Source organism: Perognathus longimembris, chromosome 6, assembly GCF_023159225.1.
Source record: "Perognathus longimembris pacificus isolate PPM17 chromosome 6, ASM2315922v1, whole genome shotgun sequence".
NCBI classification, from domain to species: domain Eukaryota; kingdom Metazoa; phylum Chordata; class Mammalia; order Rodentia; family Heteromyidae; genus Perognathus; species Perognathus longimembris.
Window position 1 is genome coordinate 74,309,583 of NC_063166.1, and position 24,053 is coordinate 74,333,635.

The 24,053-nt window shown below is 41.3% G+C and overlaps 1 protein-coding gene across 1 annotated transcript in view; it reads right to left on the reverse strand.

Moving 5' to 3' along the window:
* Ptprt (protein tyrosine phosphatase receptor type T) overlaps window positions 1-24,053 on the reverse strand; it is a 688,872-nt gene that overhangs the window by 110,980 nt on the left and 553,839 nt on the right. The window lies entirely within an intron of this gene.

A 24,053-nucleotide genomic window follows, 5' to 3' on the forward strand; every position in this document is an offset into this window, starting at 1 on the left:
TTCTCAGAGATGAACTCATGGAAAAACTCAAGAAGAAATGGTGGACTGAATAAGAGGCTAGTGGCTGCTGTTGGGTGAAGGCAGAATTTCGTCACATAAGCTCCAAGCTGACCTTGATGTGTAGCATTTCCTGTAGGAGCAACAGAGCCTCAGAACCAAATGGGCATTTCTTTTTGTAATAATGATAATAATGTAAAGAAACAATTGTCAACTTTTGGTGTAAAGATGAATTCCCTAGATAGTTAAAGTAGTACCACAGAGGCTCAGTCTCAGAGAAGAAGGACAAGACCTGCACCTGAGTGTGGTCATCAGGTTCCTGGTTAGTCACCTGACCAAGGACAAACTCTTCATTCATCTCTATACATCCTGAACTCTTCTGCTATTTTTCTGTGGTAAACATCAGGACCAACATTGTAGCATTGTAAGGATTAAATGAAATAACGCATACAACACACAAAGCCCCTGATATGTAGTGAACATCAAACAAAAGGAAGGTGCTATTTGTTAAAATATTATGCCAAACACATTTCAGCATCTTGTTTTTGTCTCCAGTAGTTCCACTACAGAATTCCATTTCTCTCTTTATCAAGGAATAGAGGTATAGACTTTGACTCCTGGCCAGAGAACTGAACAGTTAGTCCTCCTGTTTGCTTCAATTTTAACTGAGAGTTCTAGGCTATTTCATTAGACATAAAAAAATGTGACTAACCCTCCCTTGCACACAATAGTGATTTAAATGTTTTCAAAAGGCCAACATGGTCCTTCTGTTTTCCCAACACATGCATCTAAATATAGCCATTATGTTTTGATCACATGGGAAATTACAGGTGAAACTCAAATATCTCAAGGGTCAATTCCTCTGGGCTTCTTATTCCATTCTTCTCTGAACCTGAGTTCATATTTCATCTTGTTACGTCTCTTTCAACACAGAAATACCCCCACACAGATCAAAGTGGGTACATCACAGGGATTGTTTGTCCTTCGTTGGGCAACCTGATTGTGAGATAGGCCATTTCAAGTGGTAATGATCTCCTTGCCAGAAGGTGTCTTCAAGGAAAAGCTAATTCTAGACATAGAATCCTTTTAGAGGAGTTCATCTAGGATCACTCCTGTCTAATAGCCTCTGTCTCAAAACATGGGGCTGATAATGTGAGTGCAGACTATATGGAATGATGGATGGTACACTCAAATGAGCATCATTTGAAGAGGACTGGTTTAGAAAAGGGACTCTCAGCAATGTGGAGAAAGGTACTGGCACCTAAAGGTGTATTACAGGGTTGTTTATCACCTATAGATCTGGAGGAAGCTACAGTAATCAGATCCTCAAAGACAGCATTATAACAGGAACTATGGCTTTCTCTTCAGGGCACAGCACTTGGGGAGCGAACCAGAATTCAAAGTACTGTAAGTAGTCTGGGAATGTAGTTTAGAGGTATAGTGCTTGCTTCACATGCATGAGGACATAGGTTCAATTCCTCAGTACCCTATAAACAATAGATAAATTAGAAGAAAAGAAAGCATTACAATTATTTTTTACCAGTCCTGAGGCTTGGAATCAGGGCCTGAGCACTGTCCCTGGCTTCTCCAGCACTCTACCTCTTAAGCCACAGTGCTACTTCCTGCTTTTTCTGTTTATGTGGTACTGAGGAATCGAACCCAGGGCTTTGTGATGCTAGGCTAGCACTCTACCACTAAGCCACATTCCCAGCCCTACAATTATTTTTAAAGAAAGATTTTTTAAGTAACCTAACTACAGTCTCCTCTATCTCTCTGACCTCTTATCACAGAGGCCCTCATTAGCTGAACTCAATTAAAAGCCAGAGGAGGCAAGGGTCCCTTCTACTGACAAAGCAGAAACCAGAGTAGAGAATGGGAGAAAATGAATCTGGACCCAGGAATCCAGAGCAAGAAGCGAAATGTACTCACATCCCTCATTGTAGTCAGAGTTTGAAGACAAGTACATCCTAGAATGGAATGTTTCATTTATTTATTTATTCTAAATGTTGCCCTGCAGATAAAGGGTACTCAGGAATGAGAACACATCTTTTGCTTATAATGGTTTGGCCACGGGCAAACTGTTATACTAGGGAAACGATTCCAGGCAGAGAGAAGAACAACATGGAATGGAACACTGGATCAGCTGGGCCCTTTCTCACTACCAGCAGGTAATCAACAGGCAGGGAGAACACCAATGAAAGAAAAATGAGCACTTACACTGGTGATGACATTTCAAAATTTTATTCTTCATTTATTATCAAAAAGGAGTGTATTTAAAAATGTATATGTGACCTTCTTAATCATAAATTTCAAAAGATATACAGCAGATCCTTTGCCTCTATTTGAGCTCTGCTCATATTGCCCCAGTAGGAAATAAAAAAGAAATCCAATAAGAGAATTAACTTTAAAAGTATAAATGAGTATATATCAGAGGCTTTGATATTTCCTTGAGGGCAGAACTCCAAGCCAATCTCATTCTATTCAGGGTAAAATAGTATAGAGAGGGTTGTCTTAGACACAAATCATTGATTTCCAAAGGAATAATAATAACACAAAAGGTTTCACTGCTTCTATGAAAAATGGCATTTTATACAAATGCTTGGTAGCTTTGAATACCTGTGTTAAAAAAAATGAAAAACCAAGCCTCTCTAAAACACGTATATGTTTAAAAATTAGAAAGGTAAGCTACAAGAAAATCAGATATAGGACATCTATATTGTTTGTCAGCTCTGTGTTCCTATAATGAAGTATCCGAGATAATCAACTGATCAAGAATGATAGTTTATTTTGGCTTACAATCCTGGGGATTTCCAGTCTAAGATTTGGTGGTGCTATTTGGACTTTTAGCAAGGGAAGTATATTGTAGAATATATATGTCAGAGAAAACTGCTCAGTTCATAACCTAGAAAACAGAGAGAGTGACTGAATTACCAAGGTGCTACAGTCCCTTTGCAGGGCATCCTTCCAATGACCTAAAGACCTCCCACTAGGCTCTGCCTTTTAAAGGTCCATAGCATCTTTCAGTCCTGCCGTTTTGAGGGCTAAGCTTTTTAAAGCATGGACCTTTAAGGGAACACTCATCCAAAACATAGATAGCCCATAATGGACACTTATTGTGCATATCAATGTGATCATAATCCTAACAGTATTCTGGCAGTAGGGAAACACAACAACAGAGTGGAAACAAGGTGGAAAGGCATAAGGTTTTAAAGGAAATAAAACAAAACCATAGTAGAAGAGTGAAATATCAATTCTATCAGAATTCAGATTTTTAGGTATTAAAAATGATCTCAGGAAAAATGATCTCAGGAAAATTGATACCCATTCATTCCAATTACCAAGTCTAATTTAATCCTTCATTTTCCCCTCAGGAGAGGGAAAAAATTCAACCCTGAGAATAGGCCATATAAGGTCCTCAAATTATGGCCTTGGCTTCAGCTGAGCCTACCTGCTGCATACACTTCTCTCTTATTCCTGCTCCCATAGCATAGCATGAAATACATTTTATTCCTTGCTGTGTCTGAGTCTCCTCTGGCTACCACCTCTGTGACATGCAGACTATGATGACTGCCCCCCCTCCACACAAAAGGCTCTATTGGGGATGGGGAAATTCCAAAAATACAGACTTAAAGTAAATTAGGGAATTAAATACCAGGCTACTAGAATTCGATAAATAGAATAAAACTTGGAAGGGCACAAAAACCTGGAATGTGGTCTGGTATTAGATCTGATAAGGAAAACCTGGACTGTGTTCTGGTCAATATTAGCTTGTTTACTTGAATTGTAATCATCTGTAATCATTAACCACCTATTCTGCTTCTGTATGTCTCCTTGCTTGCCTTGCCTAACTTGCGGGGTCACTTGCTGTGTGTGGTTTTCACCTTTAAAAACCCAGGCCTACTGAAGCTCAGGGCTTCACTTCACTCCCCAGTTGTGGAGTGCAGACACCATGCGGTTAATGAAATCCTAGCCAATTAACTGAGTGTCTTTGAGTCTCCTTTGAATTTGGGATAAAACACTGCTGGTCTGGCTGTGGGTTAGAGTTCTTCATCTTGCAAAGCTTAATGCTATTCGAACAGCATCCTCCTTCCATGCTTCCTGCTGTTCCTCTAACAGAACTGCCATTTTCCCTCTTGCTGACTCATCCACTGAACAAATATTTACTGAGCAGCTACAGGTGTCAGTCTCCATTAGATGTAAGATCTCCATCTTGACCCTCATGGAACCCAGAGACTGATGGACAAGCCAGGCATTCAACAGCTAAATGCAGAAACAAAACACCATGAAGGTGATGAGGGCTAAGAGGAAATACTTGGAGTTAGAAGAGAGAGAGAGCTAATACCTGTCTTGAGCCCTGGCAGGAGATCAGGGAAAGGTTAGAGGCTCTGTCAGCTAAGCACTCCTCCATTCTTATCACAGTGACTCAACTCTCTCACCCACCAGGGTAAGAGTCTCTTGGGAAAAGGGCTGTTGACTTCTACCTACTCCAATTTCTTGCTGAGTGCCTGGCTCATAGCCAGGGCTCAATAAATTTGTTGTACAAATTTATATTTAAAAGTCTATGATTTGAATTTGAAATGTAGAAAAAGATTTTCATCCTGCTCTGAATGCAAATTATAACCACTTTAAAAGTAGTTACATCCAAGGGTAAAAGAGAGAGAGAGAAAAAAAAACTACATAAAATCAGTCAGTGCCCTGGATTATTTGTGCCTAGGAATACCTTTTTTTGCATTGTTGTTAATAACTCACCGTTTCTATCTTGAAATGCTGTCAGAATTAATGGAATAGTCATAGAAACCTCATTTCCCAACCCAAGCCCTGAGCCCTCAGAATGTTCATAACTATAGAATGTTATGGGGATTTAAAAAAATCATATAATAGTAACACGACTCATTATTTAATGTATGGTAGCCCAGAGCCTTCAAGATTTAGGTACTTAATGGTGTTCTGAACTCGGGGGTTTGTTTCTGTAGTTGCTTTGAAATTCTTACCTGTTGGGTCACAGGATTTCACCAGCAAGGGGGACCAAAAGCTTATCTCTGTCTGTCTGTCTGTCTGTCTGTCTGCCTGCCTGCCTATCTGGAGAGCCTGCCTAGCCTAGTTATTCTCTGCAGGGACAGAGGCAGAGGTTATATTCATGAAGGACCTTGAATCCTGTGATTTATTCTGAGCTGCACCCTTTACAAGGGACAGAGGCAGGGAGACGAATGAAGCACCTTGAGGGGTGTTGGGATCGTGTCGTAAGAGGAGGTACACAGAAACATCCACCCACGTTTCTCCTGGCCAAGGAATACTGGCGTATGTGTTCCTTACACAGCTGGCTTCTTGTAGCCCTAGAGGGTACAATTAAGCCTAGGTTGGCTTGATGCAAGGAAGAAATCTCTAGGAGAGGTGAACTAGTCAGGTTCCTTTTGGAAGTCCTTAAAATTGGAACTACCCAATTTTCCCTCTTTTTGCAAATTACTCATCATGTTTTAAGGCTGAATGAAAAAGTTCTCCACTCTCAGAAGTTGGCAAGTCGGTGTCTCTTTCCCTATTGTTTTCCTCTTCACTCATTAATTTGTTGGACAAATAGTTAATGTGTACCTACTTTGCACAAAAGGCTGTTAGATAGAGGGAGACCTTGATATGAAAAGCTGGCCATGAATCCTGCCCTGTGTGGGCTTTTGGAAATATTTATGGGCTTCCCCTTCATGAGAAGAGTTCAGGCAAAGCCTGAGAAACTACTTGGAAAAAAAAGAGGCAGTTAGGATTCCACTGTCTTCAAATACTCTTCAATCTTTCCTGGGCTAAGAACAGTGGCCCAGCTACTCAGATGCAGCTGATGGGCCATACATAGTCTGGGAGTTTCTTCTTAGGTATTTTTTCCTAGATGTGAACAGTCATGCCTACTCCTCTAGGGTGGTCTCAATCATGCATTGTTTCCATTTTCCATGTATCTTTCCTCTGGATTGCCCTCCACTGGCATGGCTGATAGACTTTTATGGGAAAATTACAAAGATTTGAACCCTGGAGTCAGAGGCACATCAGCCCACAGGAAGCAGCCCAAGCAGACAGCTTGGCCTCACTCCTATTCAATGCATGTTTTTATAGCCTGCATGCTCTATGATAAAATGGCTGGATCTCTATAGTTATGCAACAAAACATATAACAGGGAGGGAAGGGCACTGGCCTCTTACTTTACAGAAGAAGAAACTGAGGCCTGGAATAGGAGTTACTTAGCCAAGATGCCTAGCACCTGGGAATAAGTCACAGGGCCCCAATATCTATTTTCTCAGAGATAGGCACCTACGCAACATGCCCCCACCTCTCTTTGGTGATAAGATTAGAAGTGAACACTCAATCCAGGTACACATGACCCCAAGCTCTTACAAATGCAGTGAAACCTCATTAACCCAAACCTTACTAACTCAGAACTACTGGGCAAGATCACACCAATGCCTGATAGTGTGAATGAGGGCACGGATAGGTGCAGGGTTTATAGAAAAAAAAAACAAAACACCACATTCCCTTTTATCAGGCAGCAGGATGGCATAATAGTTAACACAGTGGCTTTGGTGTTAAACAACCTGGCAACAAAGCCTGGCTCCCTATTTGAGCCCTTGCCAATTCCTCTATCCCCTCCCCTCGACTTAGTTTCCTCCAATCTGCAGAACACTGGTTATAGGAGTACTTCTGTTTGTGGTGGTTGTGAAGATGGTATGATGCTAGCAAATCACCTTACTCAAGATACACACACAGTAAGCATTTATAAGTGCTCTCTGGTGTGATATCCTTTTAAAGGTTCATTTAAACCACCTCCCTATGAAATATGAATCCTTTCATGTCAGTATCCTAAACAATTTTTTTCCTGTTGTTCCAGGACATCTGTTGCTATATAGTAGAGCCATGCTCATCAGCTTTAGCTGCCAAGATCATTGACTCTGGTGGTCACCCATTTTGAGACAAAGCTATGGGTTTTTTTCCTCTCCTATTTCCACCTCCTTAGCCCTGGGAATTTCCTCCAGAATGGCAAAGTTTCCGAAGCAGCAAAGGTAGCATCAGATCTGAACACAATTGAAGGGCCACATTGGGGGAGGGGGAGATAATGAATGACTGATGAGATTCTGCTGTTATTGGTATTTGGTCCAGCCTGGACATTTTGGCTTTTAGAAACTTTGCAGATGAGGACCACGGTCCACTTAAGATTTAGCACCACGGATGTGGAATGGCAAATCTCCAAATATGGTCCTGAGACCAGCCTCACCAGCTTTTACCTAGGAACATGTTAGTGATTTCATTTCTTGGGCCTCACTCCTGGCTCAGTGAATTGGGCCAGATGATCAATAAACCCACCAGGCAATTCACAGGCACGCCACAGCTGGTGAGCCGCTGACCCACTCTTGGGGTGTGGAACTTATTTTTTCTGCCCAAAGCTATCTGGACATTTATAGTATCCTTCACAGGCCATATAAGATTATTAATATAGGCAGGCAGGTCAAGGGTAGCCAAACTGAGGGCAACCAAAAAGAAGCATTATGTGTCTGTTCCATCATGTGCCAAATGATCCCATAGCCTCCACGGTGTGAGAGAATACATTTTAGTTGCTTTAAACCACACAAAGTGCTTTGTATGGAAGGCCAAGGAAGTGAATGCAGTTACAATAAAATAAATAATAAGTATATTTCATTTACTTAATGAACATGACTATGAGACTTACTTCATCCAAGGCATTATTCAAGGGCTTTCATAAATGCTGTGCTTTAGAGATGTTTAACTCTGATAATTCTAGGAGGTCCTGCAGGACTTCTAGACAGACAGCTGAAATGACTCATAGAAAGACACTCAGGACCTCAGAGGCAGAGCTGGGATTCAAACCCATGAAATCAGGATTCTGGATGCTAAGATTCTTTATTGTGCTGTCCATAGCCCCAAATCCACAGCATATCAATTCTTCTCCCTTGCTTACCTTATGTCTGTCCCCCACCAGTTGCCTGACACCTTCCTCCAATGCTCCACTCCAGCCCATTGACTTTAGGATTGTATATTATTTAGTTCATGTAAGCCAGCATTCCCATTTTCCAGCAATTTTATCATAAGGATATATATATATCTACATTACAAAGACACAGATTTATATAAGCCCAATTTCCTCAACTTTAGCAAGATAATTCATATATATGTATATATGTGTGTGTACACACATATATATTACACAGACATGCATACATACATATATGTTTGGGAACTGACCTATATACTGCAGAATGTGTAGTAGCATCCTTGACCTCTAGTCTGTAAATGCTAGGAGATTCTCCCCCCCTCCGACACACACACACTGTCAGAGGTAGTACTACAAATATCTCTACACATTACTAAATGTCCCTGACATAGAGGTGGGGCATGGCCCTTTCCACTATAAATGTAATCGCTTAACATTTCATACCAACATGAAGTTGGTACCTTGAAAACAGCTCCATTCTTTCCAATAACACAAAAAGTGGTGATTATTTCTTTTGTTTTATAGATGAAAACTCAAAGGCCCAGAAGGATTAATTCTAAACTCATAAAACAGGTAAAGAGAAAAGGTTGATGTTGGACCTAGTTACTCAGCCTGAAGAGTCGGCTTTTTCCTTCAACCTCCTCTGGTGCTTCTTTTTAATAGCAAAAAAATATCAGTTATAGGCTCATAAATGTCTAACAATAGGGAACCAGCTCAGTAAATTATAATGCATCCCCTGCATGGAATATTATGCAGCTATTAAAATGATGGAGTGCCATTAAAAATGAAAACTATGTAACAACATTGGGGGGAAAAGCTAACTGGATTACATTAAGTTAAAAATACTAGAAAATAAAACTGTGTCTACATTGTGATTACACCTATGAGGTAGTATATGTGTGGATGGCTGATGGATGAGATTGAAGACATTAAGCATCATTTTCCTGTCTCTTTTGGTATCCATTCTTTCTACCAGAATAATTTTGTGATCCCCTACAGCCTTTTTTCCCCTTCTAAGTGACAGGAGGATAATGAGGAAATTCAAGATGTCAGGTTTGTCCTGAGTCCATATGTGTTACAGGAATCCAACTTTCTTAGAGCCCTCTGGGTATGGCTAGGGGATTGCTATACATCCTCCCCCCAACAAATAGTACTATCACTTGTGTGTTTTGAGCCTAGAACTTTCTCCCTGTACTGACTACTTCTTTCAAGCGCACTAAGCTGGAAGGGCAGAAGAAAAAGAGCTCCAAAGGCTTTTGTGTGAGGATCACTCTGAGAGTAAAGGCTATTAGGAACACAGAGTCTGAGAGTAGCAGACATGTCTGTCTGTCAAAGGTACTGAATAGAACACCAGTCTCATGTATTATTCATCAAGAGTGGCCTGGCACCCTGGCCTGGCCGTGCGGGAAAAGTCTTGCAAGAGAAACATCTGATGAACTGATTGGAATGTCAAAATGTCATTAAGGATAAATTAATGGATGTGTTACTTTGGTTGTTAGAGGCAGTGCCAGCAAGACATCGGGCAGCCGGTGGGCTGTTCGCCAGCCCAAGACAGACGGTGTTTGCAATGGAGATTCATGGTCTTTATGCGTTGTGAGGTGCTTTTGCAGGGAGCAGAATAAACAGAAAGGCTCCAGCACTTAAGCATCGTAAAATCACAAGCATGAGATAAATTAATTAGTGTACACTGGGAAGGCGGCTAGTCTGTCTGGACTCCTGGGAAAAAGCGAGAATGGATGGCACTGGGTCCCCCATCAGCCTCCAAAGAAAGCGATTGAATTTAATGTGCAATCATAAACTGCAGCCAATGGAAAGATAAGTCTGGTCTGCTTTTTTTCCCCCCCCCCAGAAATACTATTTCTGTCTACCCCTCCCCAGCTCTTTGTGTCTGTAGGGCAGGAGTCTTAGGAATCTGGAGAAACCTGGAAACTGGTTCTGCTATGGAGGGTAGATGACAATATACCAACACAGGACCCATTCTCAGGCTCCCTGGGTCATTCAAGGTCTGGGCTGGTCCATTCTCCTCTGAGGGGGCATTCACCACCCAAGGGTCAGCTCATTCCACTGATATATCAGTATTGACCAAAAGTTGTATGGCTTCCCTAAGTATCTTCCTCCTTGTGACTTAGCAATAAAAGCAACAAGAACCACTACTGCTCGCCGAGTGCTTAGTAGGTGTCAAGAACCAGTCACTGGCTAATTTGCAAGCTTATCCTACTTTTTAGTGGATAATAATAGAGAGTGACAAAGGTGCTTATGAGCATACAACTAGTATATGGCCAGGTCATGACATAAACCCAGGTTCACAGAGGCCACAGCTTCACCTTTTAGCCCTCATTCAGGTCTAAGTCCTGGAATCTCCTTCTCTCACCTTGAATGGACCTGGCTTGCAGAGTAGCAGAGAATACAGGAAAGTTCAGCTGATGGTACTTCCCATTGGTGCCTAATAGGAACTTGGCTAAGCACTGAGCTTCTCTTAACCAAATCTATCTCCCATGCAACAGTTCTTTTCATGTAAATTATGTCATTTCCACACTTAGTATTTCTCTTTCCCTATCTTTTTTTAAAGCTGGATATGTGTCAATTTATTTTCCAAATACAAAAATAAGATCACATCTATATACTAACAAAGAACAATATGAATAATATGAATATGCACTCTTATGCACAGTGTTTTTGCAACTGGGCACAAAAGAAAAATTCAGTTATAGATCCATCAAGACATGAAAAGAAACAATGTAGCAAAAATGACCTTAAAAAGTAGATGCAAAAATCAAGGAAGCCCAGTGTGGTGGTGCACACATGTAATTCCAGCACTGGGGGGGCAGGAGAATGGAGAGTTTGAAGCCAGTTGGGCTACACAGTGAGTTTCAGGCCAGTGTGGGATACATGGAGAGACCGCGTCTCAAAAACAAAGCAAAACAAAACAAAATTAAGGAAGACCTATCCAAAGGATAGGTTGTATTCCTAGCCTAGAAAAATGATCTTGCTAAGTGACCAACCCTCACCAAATTGTTCTGCAGTTTCAATGCAAGCCTGGTCTAAAGCTAGCAGGATTCCCTGGAGTAGGCTGGAAGGCCTTTGTAAATTTATTTCTAAATAAATTTATTATTTCTAAATTTATTTCTGGGACTGGGAAGAAAAGAGCTTCCCAGTCTTCACTGCCCAGAAAATGATACTTGGAATTTATTATCATATTTAGAACTTTAAAGTCCAGCTACTCTTTAGTTATTTCTCTGTGTCCGGCATATCTGAATTTGAGTGAAATCTCTCCACAGTACACTTTCCCTGGCTCCCCCTGCCATCATTTTGTATAGGATATTTTTAACAACAACAACAAAAATGTGTTAAGAGATTGAACTCAAAAGTGGGACTCAAGAGGCCTTTTTAAAAAACAAACTATCTAGTATCTCTTTAATCTTTGTCCTGATTTCTCCGACGCAGATTATAAATTTCATGCCAATTATGACAAGATGAATGATCTTGCTCTTGTTTTATTTTTGTCCCATTTATATACGAGTGTATTTAAAGGAATGAAGTGGTTGGGTTAGAGTTTTCTGTGTGTTTGTCTGGAGCTTTTCCTGTGATGTTTTGGGGGCAATAGTTACCAAGTTCCATTGTAGGGCTGTCTTTGGACTATATTCATTGCATATTTCACCTAGCATATGACTTCAAAATGCCCCTCTCTGGGGCAGAGGCTGTGTAGCTCTTGCTACCTTTGGTGCTGTGTAAAAGGATTATCTTTCAGAATTATTGCCACATGAATCTTCCAATTCATGGCAAGAGGACAGCAATAGTCATTGCACCCCTAGTTCCTTGGATTTCTTTTATAGCCCAGGCCTTGGTCAATTTGGCCAACCTTCCTTCCTTGAAATTTAAAACGATCTTTTCCCATTGGATTTGCTCAGAGATTTCATGAGGCACTTATGTGAAAATATTTTGTAAACTGCACAACTTGAGTTGACATAATGTGAAACATAAAGCACAACCCTAACATGACATATAATTCAATGTCCTGGGTATTTACTATGTACCAGATATACAACCAGCTCTGGTATGTGTAGTCCACATTACGTAGAATTCGTCAGTTGATGGGCATGTTCAAACTGATTTAAATATTTACACAGGATATCCATGTATCAAAACATCATATAGAACCATACTAGCAGATATAATTTTATGTTTTAAGGTATCAGTTAAAATGAATCTACAAAGTAAAAATTCCTTACAGAGAGCCAAATGCTGTGCATACATTATATCATCTTACACTGTCCTGATAAATCTCTGCAGCAGTGCTCCAAGTTTCTTATTACTAGCTCCCAGTTTATGGATGAGGAAACAGGCTCAGAGAAGTTAGGTTAAAAGGGGCAAAGTTCAAGGTCTAGGCCAACCTGGGCTATGCAGCAAGACCCTATCTCAAATACACACACAATACATCAAGCAAATGAACAAAAACAAAAAATGCAAAGGAAAAGCACTGGCAGAGTATGGAATTTGAACACAAATCCAGTCCATACTCATTTTCCAACATCCTTTCCAGGTTTTGATGATTGCTTCCCTCACCATGCCAAGGTAAGGCAACAATGAAATTTAATACCCTTAAGGAATGGGAGATGAGATTATGGAAGTATAATTTACTGAGCATGTTGCTTTCTATCCAGATGGCTGCAAACACCTACGTGGTAACACAGCCAATACGTCCACCTGAATCGGCCATGAATTTCTTAAAAACACCTTGACATCCCACACTTCCATGGTTGTTTCTCCATATAAAGGTAGAGATAAGGAAAAAGAACAGCATGAAATCCTAGATCAACCAGATTTGAGCTCAGATTTTTTTGTACCACAGACCCTCTTCTCGTCTACTAGATGCCCAGATGATAAATACCACAAGGAGAAAAGGAAGAATAAGAAAGTAGAAAGATTGTCTTAGTTTTTCTTTGTTCCATTTTGATAAGAGTACATCACTGGCTCAGGTGTTTTCCAAAGTAAAACATGCTCTCTTTACTTTTTGGGGGGAGCTCAGTTTGGTTTATAACCTTAATCAAATCATAGTTTCACATGTAAAACAGATCAAATTTGCCATGAAAAACACAGTTTGGATGGCATCAAGATTTACATTCTTTTTATAAACTGGGGGTAGTTGCTAATGGAAATACAAACTCCTCTTCTCTCTGAATGTTCTGCACAGGGGATTGAAGCCAGTGAGACTGAAAAATTACTCTGGAAAGCAACTCAGACAATGTATTCTAAGACATTCTGTTAGGAAGTAGATATCACTGGCAGAAGTATGGGGCTCTTTTGGATTTCAGTGATGAAGAGATACTTCTGGAAATACTTCATGGCTGAGAGTCCTTTTCTCCTCAAAGGGACATCAAAACCACTGCGAAGAAAGATTACTGCAAAAAAGTTGCATGCTTTTTGACTATGTGCCTGGGAAATTTTCATCTTCTGTTATTAGGTGGTTTCAATCCTTTTTTGAACACAAAACATTCATATATGTATAGGATGTCTATACGAATTGTTTGCCTCAAGATCTAAAAGGAGATTGTGCCATCTGGAGATTGTTCTCCAAATTCAGGCTCCATACAATCAGGTTTTCAACAATTCCCTGCTCTGATGACTCTAGATTCTCAACTCCTCCCACATGGATGTCCTCATTCTTGTCACTAGGTAAGACTCACTTGAGAAACTTGACAATGCCTAGGTGCTTTCTCAGAACACCTAGCTCATGTCTCTAAACTTTCTTTACAGGTTTTAGTTGTGGTCCCCTCTCTGTGTGATTGTCTCCTCTAAATCTGCACAAATTCCTCTAAGCTTTGTTCCCAGAAAGGATGGACAGTTTAGAACCAAGTGAGAATCCTACATTACTGGATTCTAAGAACCCTGTGTGTGCGCATGTGTGTGTGTGCACTCACGTGTGTGTGTGTGAGAGAGAGAGAGAGTGTGTGTGTGAGTGAATACTGGGTCTTAAACTTGGGGCCTGAGTTCTGTCCCTTGGTGTTTTTGCTCAAGGCTAGCACTCAACCACTTGAACCACAGTTTCACTTACAGCTTTTTTGGTGGTTAACTGGAGATAAGAATCTCATGGACTTTCCTGTCTAGGCTGGCTTCAAAGTGTGATCCTCACATCTCAGCCTTCTGAGTAGCTAACATTACAGGCATGAGGCACCAGCTCCCTGCTGAACCTTTAAACACTTTGAAAGGAAGATTTAAGCAGCCTAGGACAAGCTGCCCCCCCACCCCCCGGAATCTCTATCTGGAAATAGCTTCAGCAGCCCTCTAACCCTTTTTCTGCAAGGTCTATGTACATTGTCTTGGGTAACATGACATTGTATACTCTAGTAGTTCTGGTTGCTAATTGTTTCTGATTTCTCTTGTTGGTATCAGCAGGGATGAAAGCCAGGAAAACAGATGCCTATCCAATTTCTCAGAAGGAAAAATTTGTCAAGTTTTCAGAATTACGATTTACAGTCACTGTACTCTATTCTATTTAATAAGATCTTCCTCCATGTAACTCATGCCTGGTAGTTAGGATTTAATAGGATCTTCCTCCATTTCATTCCTTCTTGACAGTTAGAATTGATCTCTCTCTCTCTCTCTCTCTCTCTTTCTCTTTCTCTCTTTTACACATCCACTGCTGTATTCTGGCTCAGTGCCTCTGTTTTATAAATGATCATTCCCCTGAACATATGCTATGCTGGGCCATGGTTCAAGTGGTTGCACTCAAGATCATCCAATGATTTAAATACTATCTCATTTTACAGATAAGCAAACAGACTCAGCAGGTTTGGGATTTCTAGCTCCCAGGGAATAGCACTTAATAGCATCAGATTTCCTTCCTCTCCTTTTCTTTCCTTTTCTACTTCATTCCTTTTTGAGTCTGTTTTCTTTGCATGCTCCCAAAACCAAGTATGACTCAGTAGGACAAACAGTACTTGTTTGCTCTCATAGGGAGAATCTAGACCAAAAAAGTAAGTAAGACATAAAGCTAGAAAGTAGGACTGTTCTGGGAGCCAGTGGGAGCGAAGGAAGGAAAGGGCGTGGTGGGGTGAACAAAGTCAGGGTACAATATATGCATGCATAAAAATGGTTAAGATTGGTTATAAAAGGGAAGAGGCAACAGGGAGGATAAGAAAGTAAGAGGGTGAATCGATCAAAGTACATGACATGCACATCTAGAGATAACTTAGTGAAACTTCTCTGGACACCTGGTATACGCAAATTAAAAGAAAAATGGATGTGTGTTCTTCGCATGTGTGTCAGGATCCAGTAGCCAAGGAGAAATGTGCAGACGAATGTGTCACTGAGGAATCACCTCATTCTACCTTAAATGAGGAACTTCCCTGGGATCTTCCACCCTTAAGAATTTCCCTCAAAGCAGCATCTGTGACCTCCTGTCCCACGTGAGGTCTTCACCGTTCCTCTTTTTGTGCATTTGCAGCATTATTTTGTAGGTACTCATTGGCCTGTCCAAGACCCTTTTAAACAGTGAATTCCAAAGGAGAAGAATCTTTCTTACCAAATACCCAACACCTTGCTCAGTGTGACTCCCAAGTGAATGGCTCATTCAATGCTGAGGAATAAATGAAAACTAAACATTGAAGCTGCCCAGATATTTCACAGAGATGATTTCACTTTTACAAAGGAGAAACGGAAGTGGAGATGGTGTGAAGAGACATTTCTAAAGCCAGGTACCAGTGGCTCACACCTGTAATCCTAGCTATTCAAGAGGCTAAAATCTGAGGATGGTGGTTCAAAGCCAGCCCCAGAAGAAACGTTTCTGTGAGGCTCTTATCTCCAATTAACCACTCAGAAACCTGAAGTGGCACTGTGGCTCAAAGTGGTAGAGGGCTAGCCTTAAGCAAAAGAGCTCAGGGACAGCACCCAGACCCTGAGCTCAAACTCCACAACCACCACCAACAACAACAACAAAATAAAGCTAAAGGACAGCTCTCAGGCCCTGAGTTCAAGCCTCAGAATCGACACATACATAAAAAAGAAAGACGTCTTTAAAACTACGAAAGAAGAATACTCAGGATTCTCTCCCGCTCCCCACCACCCTAATAACATCACTTTAAATACCTCCAAGCCTAACCAGACAAGCAGGTCGCAAGTAGGAAAGCACTTTGGAAAAGAGATAAAGCACTACAAACAAAGACGATGTAATCATTATCATCATCAACAGTGCAAGGCTTAAGTAAAGCACTTCTTTCCATTAAAAGCACTCTGTTGAAACACTTAGGAAAGCATTTTCCAGTTTGTGTATCTCAGAATCGTATCTATCGCTGTAGCCCTGACTTCAGGAACCATCCCCTGTTTGAGAGAGGTTTGCTGAAACCCACTCCTGCCCTGGAGACCTATTGCAAAATGCCACAGCCATAGCAGCTGGTACTGCGGACCCTTCCTGTTCCTTGTGGTTGTCTCAGCAAGGAGGGATTACTGTAGTCTACTGTCAGTGGCAGCTCTTGAACTCCTCTAGGCAGGTGCTATGAAGGAAGATACCCTTGGTCTCATGCCAGCACAACACTGACAAGCAACAAACAATTATGAGTAAATGACTGCCCAAGGTGGGACTGTTTTAATCTAGCTAGTCAACAGGCAATGAGGCAATGAACTCACCTGGCTGGTGTACAGAGCATTCGCAGGCAAGGGTGAGTGCACGCCCTGGGGAAGGATACAGAAGGTGCTCAAACCCTCTCAGCTCCATAGCCACATTAAAGAAAGGCCAACGGCAGCTTTCCAGGTTGGGATCCCTGGCCACTGGGCTCAGAGAGAGACCAACCAGAAAGAGGTGCATTGGGAATGCTTTGTTCATAAAAGCAGAGAAAGGAAGGCAAGGAAATGGAAGGGAAAAGAAATGAAGTGGTAAGGGAGGTCAGAGGGGGAACCCCATGGTAATATTATCACCATGATGGCTTATGCTAAGCGCATGGGGAACTGTGGAGAAGGGGCATCTTTTATAGCCATGTGTAGCCAGCGTGATCGCCTTGGTGGGAAGCAACTGCAAAGGGCTTGTGCTTCAGGGGTCTGTGAGTGGGCAGCTGGTGTCCCAGCAGCAATGAGTCTTTCCTTTCTTTTTTTCTTTTCCAAAGGGATCAGAGTGGCCCCTCACAGCGCTGTCCCCAGGCACATACACACATTTCAGCTGGCCCTTCTCCTTGATCATCAGGGGACCCTTTAACACATACTCTTTATCTTCCTTATAAAATCCAAAGCATTTATTTGTTGAGTAAAGACATTCAGAATCACAGTCAGATCCTTCTATGCTTCAAGGTATCATTCAAACGGGGTTAGTATTAAAACTGAAACATAGGTATAAACCAAGAGCTGAGGTATAAACATATTTTTTCCACCTTTGGAGGAGAAATAGTCCTTTGTATTAGGTGACAGAGCCTCTGTCTTATAGACCTGCTGTGTCTTGTATTCATGAGTGATGTGTTTAGACTTGAATCCAATAGGATAAATAATCAAGCATCTTTGGGTCACAATTCCTATCCGATACTATCTGTACACATGATCAAGCCTGGTGCATTTATATCTATTTCAGCATGACAGTGCTCATTAATTTTATGCATTTGTAATTGAAATGTACGAGGACAAATACAATGTCTCTAAACCTGAAGCCAATATACTACTATGAAGTTGTGATCGGAAGGCCTACTACCACCATATGCTGAAATAAATGAATGAGAACATTAGTTAACTTTTAGAGAATGGGATTAATATAGTTCCAGAAGACATGGAACAATATCGGACGGGCATCAACCACACAGAGCCCCCATGTCTACTCAGTTATCCAATCCTGACAATCAGGAGATGGCTGATTTGTTTGATGTAGCAAGCTAGCTGTTGCAGAATGCAATGGAATAATACACAGTCCTGTCTACCAGGAAATAGACATGCAGAGATTCCAAAGGCAGTGCAAACAGGGTAGTGTTCATGAGTGAGTGAGCTAATGGATGAGTGAAGGAGAGATAGATGTCATAATAAGGATATGAGGCCAGCACTATGAATGTTGTCTGTGGAAATCAGAGAAGGCCACCAAAGTAAAAAACAACAACCAAGCACAATGCTCATTTGTTAATGACATTAAAATTAGTTGGGTGCTGGTGGCTGACACCTGTATTCCTAAGGTTGAGATGTGAGGATCACAGTTCAAAGCCAACCCAGGTAGGAAAGACTATGAGACTCTTATCTCCAATGAGCCATCAAAAAAACAGGAAGTGGGGCTGTGGCTCAAAGTGGTTGAGCACTAGCCTTGAGCAAGAGAGCTCAGGGACTGTGCGCAGGCCCTGAGTAAAGCCCATGACTGACTGAAATGGGGGAACAGGCATTCCAGGAAGAGTACCTACCTAGCACGGATAAAGAGGTACAACCTTGTGAGAAGGACAGACTCCACAGCATGATGAAGAAGGTTTTCTCATAGTCAGGATGCAAAGTAATGCTTTTCAATGCTAATGGCAGATTACACTCTCAAAGAGGCTGAGGAGATATGAGGCATGGGAGAGAGACTGGGAACAAGTGTTCTCACCCACATCTTCCCCTGGGCTGGGCAGCATAGTGCTAGGTCCAACCTTGTCCAATTGCATGACAGTGCTTTAGATGTTGGCTCGCTGTCAGTTTTGGGTAACTTATTTATCATCTTTAAGTTACTTTCCTTGATTCCTGGTTTTCTTTATTTTTATTCAGAGTGACTGATAAATTATAGTACATGATTTCTAAATACCTCTTGATATAACTGTTCTGTGAGGCAATGGTATCTGATTCGCCACAGAGGATGATGGGAAAGAGGTTGACGTTTTCATTTGATTGAGGCCCTACTATGTGCTGAGTATTTTACAAACATTTTATTTCTTGAGTCTTTGCAAGATTTCTGTAAGTCATGAGTTTTTAAAACTGTTTTAAAAACAAGGACACTGAGACTCAGAAAAAAAATTAAATATCTTATCCAGGCCATACAAATGCAGAAGGAGAAGCAAAGTTGCCCTAAAGTTACAGAAACATGGAAAATTCATTATCTAGAAGTCACTAAAACTTGTTTTTTTTCTTCTCAAGCACAAAGCCTCTCCCTGTTCACTTTAGCTTCTATGTCATTTCATATTTTCATCCATCTATTCCACACACATTTACTGGGGCTTTATCATGTGGGTCAAAGATAGGACAGAGAGCACCTTTATGGACAAGAAATGACCTTCAAACATATTTGTTCCCCCCCACAATACAAACTAATTACAGCGATATCTAACAGGACTCCATGAGGTGCAGAAAAATGGAGATGTTTTTCAGGAGGTGGTAGGGAATGTCCAGCCAGCCCACCAGCCAAATGAGGCCCTTGAAATCATGTGGTCTAACTTTGCCAAGGCAACTGCAGGCAGGACTCAAAGTTCAATAACTCTTGGAGGATTTTTCATAGCAACATAATTACCCCAAAACAGTGAACACTGCATGCCCCATGACCCTTGCAGAGAAAAGAAAAGAAAAGAATCTCCACTTCTTTAAGAAAGCTGCAGGATTTGAATTTGCTGAGATGAAGAAAGGACATGCATGGGGATGAGACCAAGAGTCCCACACAATCTGAGGGGCCAAGAACAGCCCAGGTGATGGCATTCTACCTCTGTGATGCTTTATAAGGCAGTGGCCCAAGGTTGAGGCCAACCAGAGTGGCTAAGTGCTATTTCTCAGCTGGAAGGCTTGGTAAACTCTTAAAAGAGGGCTTTCTCAAGAACTAGCACACTAACATGTCTCTATTCCAAATGATTATGGTGCCCATCACACACCTCGAGGCAAATTAACCTGTGGACACATGCCAGTACTTCATGTCCTATAAAAAGGGAAAACAAGCAGAGTTGCTCAGAGCTGTTTTGTTATAGGAAGAAAAGAAGCAGGTATGTCCTCTCAGAATGGGAGGAGCTGCTTGTATTTATAAAACACCTACTGTGTACAATCACCAACACACACACATTCTCTCACTACCCCTGAATGAAATGCTAGGGAGTCCCTGTCCTTAATTGCCATTTTGTAGATGAAGGAATGGAGGCTCCCTGTGGCTCCATGACAACAAGGTAAAAACTTGGCAACAACTGTTTTTGATTTTGGTACTTTTTGTCTTGTATATAAGTTTATCTGATTTGGGGAAGGGGAGGGGAATCACAGAAACGGTGGGGACCAAGGGTGAACCAACACAACAGCAATACTCACTAGACACGATGTTGGAAGTACACGTTACAGCTTGGGGGAGGGGGAGTTGAGGGAGAGGGAAAGTGGAAGACAACAAGGGAGGGGGTAACACTGTTGGCCTAGTGGCAAGAGTGCTTGCCTCCTATACATGAAGCCCTGGGTTCGATTCCCCATCACCACATATACAGAAAACGGCCAGAAGTGGCACTGTGGCTCAAGTGGCAGAGTGCTAGCCTTGCAAAGAGAAGCCAGGGACAGTGCTCAGGCCCTGAGTCCAAGGCCCAGGACTGGCAAAAAAGAAAGAAAGGAAGGAAGGAAGGAAACAAATGAACTTATCACCTTATTTATGTAACTGTAATCCCTCTGTACATCACCTATACAACAACAAATAATGACAAAAAAAAAACCTGGACAACAGGCTTCTTGTCTCTCCCAAGACACTGGCAGGTGTGCATAGAAATAAAGCTCTCTAGGTGGATGGACTTGTATTTGCATCCTGGCTCCCCAGCTGTCTGGTTGAGAACTTTCCACATGCACAGTCATCTTCTAGAGAACAAAGCTTGGTGAGAAGGATATGATGTGCTGGGCTTGGGAAGTGTGTGGTTTGAGATTCAAATATGGCCTTGCTTTTCTTCCTGGCTATGAGATAGAGACACGGCTTCAAATCTGAGTCTTAACATCTAAATAAAGCCAAAGCAATCATCTATATCCTGATGGGCTTGTTATCAGCATTCAGGAAGTCTGGTGCATACTAGGGATCTACTGGTAAGTCCTTTTAACTATGTGTTTTGTGAGCTCATTCACCTTAGTGTTTTTCAGCACCAAGAACAGGATTCAGCCCCTAGTAGAAGCTCAAGGAACAGGATGAATCTTGAATGTCATCCCCTCCTTCCTTCAGAAGTCTAGGGCAATGGCAGGCAAACTGTGACTTGTAGGCCAACTCTGGCCCACTGCCTACTATTTATAGGTTTTAATGGGGTTTCCTTTGGACTCATGCCTTCAAATGCATATCATCTCTGATTACTTTCATGTTACAAAATCAGAGTTCAGTAGATGCAAAGCCCAAATCACCCACTGGCTCATAATGGACAATTTTGAGGACCCCTGGTCTTGTGTATACATCCTTCCATTGAGGAAGAACACATGGAAGCCTCTTTGTTTAAGGGAAATAAAAATTCCTCAACTCCTCCTCTACCAATTATTGGTACCTTCTTTCCTTTGTTTATTCATATTTTTTCTCTTTAACTAATTTTTTAACTAACATTGGAAATCTGTGTGTGTGTCTTTCTTCATCTGTTTTTCCTACTAAAAAATTCTACACAGGTAGAAATTTTTATGTTAAATCCTAAATCCTCAGAATCTTGACCAGTGCCTGGCACATAGTGGGCACTTCATAAGATATTTGTTGAATGCATGAACACTGGTTTCATTGAAGAAATTGGTGTGTTAGAGGCTTTCTCTTGGCTTTTGGAGGTACCATGCAGCCCTCAAATCCTGTGAGGAGGGAATTGGGAACTGTTTGTTTATTTTGTTATCTTACAAAGAGGAAAGGTGGACTTGTTATTTCTCACTGCTTCTGAAACTGAAATATGGACATGAATCACCAAGGGATCTTTGTCATGGTAGAGGACCTAATTAAGGAGCTTTTGGCTAGGTATTCCCACAAGTTTCTGCTGCTGCTCCATGGTTTATGTTCTAAGTAACAAAGATTCCAGGCTCCTTCTCATGAACGACATCAGCACATACAGTATGATCTCACACAAAGCTTCATGGAGAGTGTCACTTCTTGTCTGTCCCTTTCAAGATGGCTTCTCCCCTACTCTTATTCAATAACCTACAGAAACAACTTCTTATGTCTGAATGTGTAGTCTGTCCACCTCTGTCTTCTGTAGCATCTGTTATCGGCAACCAACTCCTCCTTCAATGACTTTCTCCTTTTGTCTGTCACAGCTTCCTTCCTACTGCTGGTCTACAATGATGCCTGTTTCTCTAATCCTCTGAAACTTTACTCAAAAAAAAATTAAATTATCTCTAAATAGTTGTAAAAAGGAGTTGCCACTGAACAAAGCTGTTTATGAATACTATATCTTGATCAATGTCACCTCTTTCAACATTCCCACCCATCCCTCCCCTTCCTCTTCTTAATTTTGCAGGATGCACATTAGGTTCTTGTCTGGACTTTGCCCCTCTTCTCCTCTACATTTGTCTATCCCTTCTTGCTTAACCCCACCTTACTCCTTTTGAGTACCTGCTTCCTGGTGTTTTATTTTGTTGAACTTTGATTTGGGCTTTCCAAGGATTTATACTATTTGAGAACTCCTTTGAGTCTGCCTGTATTTCAGTTAATACATTTGTATACACTTGCATACCACCCCATGTATTTACTTATGAGTTTATAAGCTAAATCTAGTTCCCCCATACAAGAGAAAACATGGATCCTTTGTCTCTTTGGGCCCAACTTACTTTACTTAAGATAATTTTTCCCAAATCTTTCCATTCTTTACAAATGGTACAATACCATTTTTTCTAATGGATGAGTTAAATTCTATTACGTATATGTAACACAATTTCTCGATCCATTTGTCCAACTGAGGTTCATCTGGGCTGATTCTATTTCTTGGCATTGGTGAATGCAATGAACATGAATATCTTGGTAGCTTTATTGCATCTTGGTGTGTAATCTTTTGGGTAAATGCTCAGTTGTGAAATTGCTGGATCATAAAATAGTTTTATGTTTAATTTTTAAGGAACCTCTGAACTCTTTTCCAGAGTGGTTGAACAAGTCTAGATTCCAACGAGTGTAGTAGAGTTCCCTTGTGAAACTTTATTCACAGCTCCTGGACCTTAGCCCTTCTTCTTTGCCTTCTGATCTTTCTTTAGTTCCAATTCCACTCTTCCCATACTCCCATCTGCCATATCTGACGTAGGCTTCAAGTATCTACTTCTCACCGAAATGCCATTTCTGCATGCCCAAGGCTCCATGGGACATTCTTGCTTGGAAATTCCGCCAGAATTCTGGGTCCCATATATTTAGAATCATATTTATTCCCTTTGTTGCATGCCATCCTCCTCACCCCTAGATGTCTCTGTTTCCAAAACAGTTTATTCCCCATTCTGTCCCATGTTGAGTAATCTTAGAAGAATATGACTTACCTACTCTGAGCAATTTCTGCACCATTAAATAGGGACAAAAGTAGCTCAGACTGGGCTGTCAGGAAAACTTACTGAACTAATGCATGCACAAGTACTGCAGAAAGTACTGTTACTTTCCCCTTGTTTCCTCTTGGCCAGATGATTAAAAATACCTTATCTGTTCAGTTCCCTTAGTGTTTAGGTGGTTCATCTTCTCTGGCAAGTGGAGGTTGGGGAAAAGGAGATGAGGCTTAAGAGAAAACCTAACCACCTATCTCATCTTTAAAGAAGGCAGCATAGTGAAGAGTTTTGCTCTGCAGTGACATACAATAAATAACACTCAAGGTGCTATAAATTTATGGATATTATTACAGAATCCCTATACCCCATCCACATGCATCTGCTTTCTAGTGCTAGCATTCATTTTACATTCTAGGGCTTGGGATACTGAACTCCATGTTAGTACCAAATGCAAGGCCTTTGCTTTAAATTGCACCTGAACAGTAAATATTTACATATTTGCCTCATATGTTTCCATCTGCGCAACTTTGATTCTAACTCAGTGCCTAGTGTAGCATAAATTCAGCCTCCAGTGACAGTGCTAGTTGTATTGGCTAATATATGGAGGGACTGATGTGTGCAGAGTTTGTTCTGGGCACTGCACACCCCATTCCATCAGAGTCTGTGGAAGACCTGATGAGTTGCCAGCCAGGAAGCTCTATTTATGCCCAGACCCTTAAAGTTTCTGAAAGGAGAAAGAAAG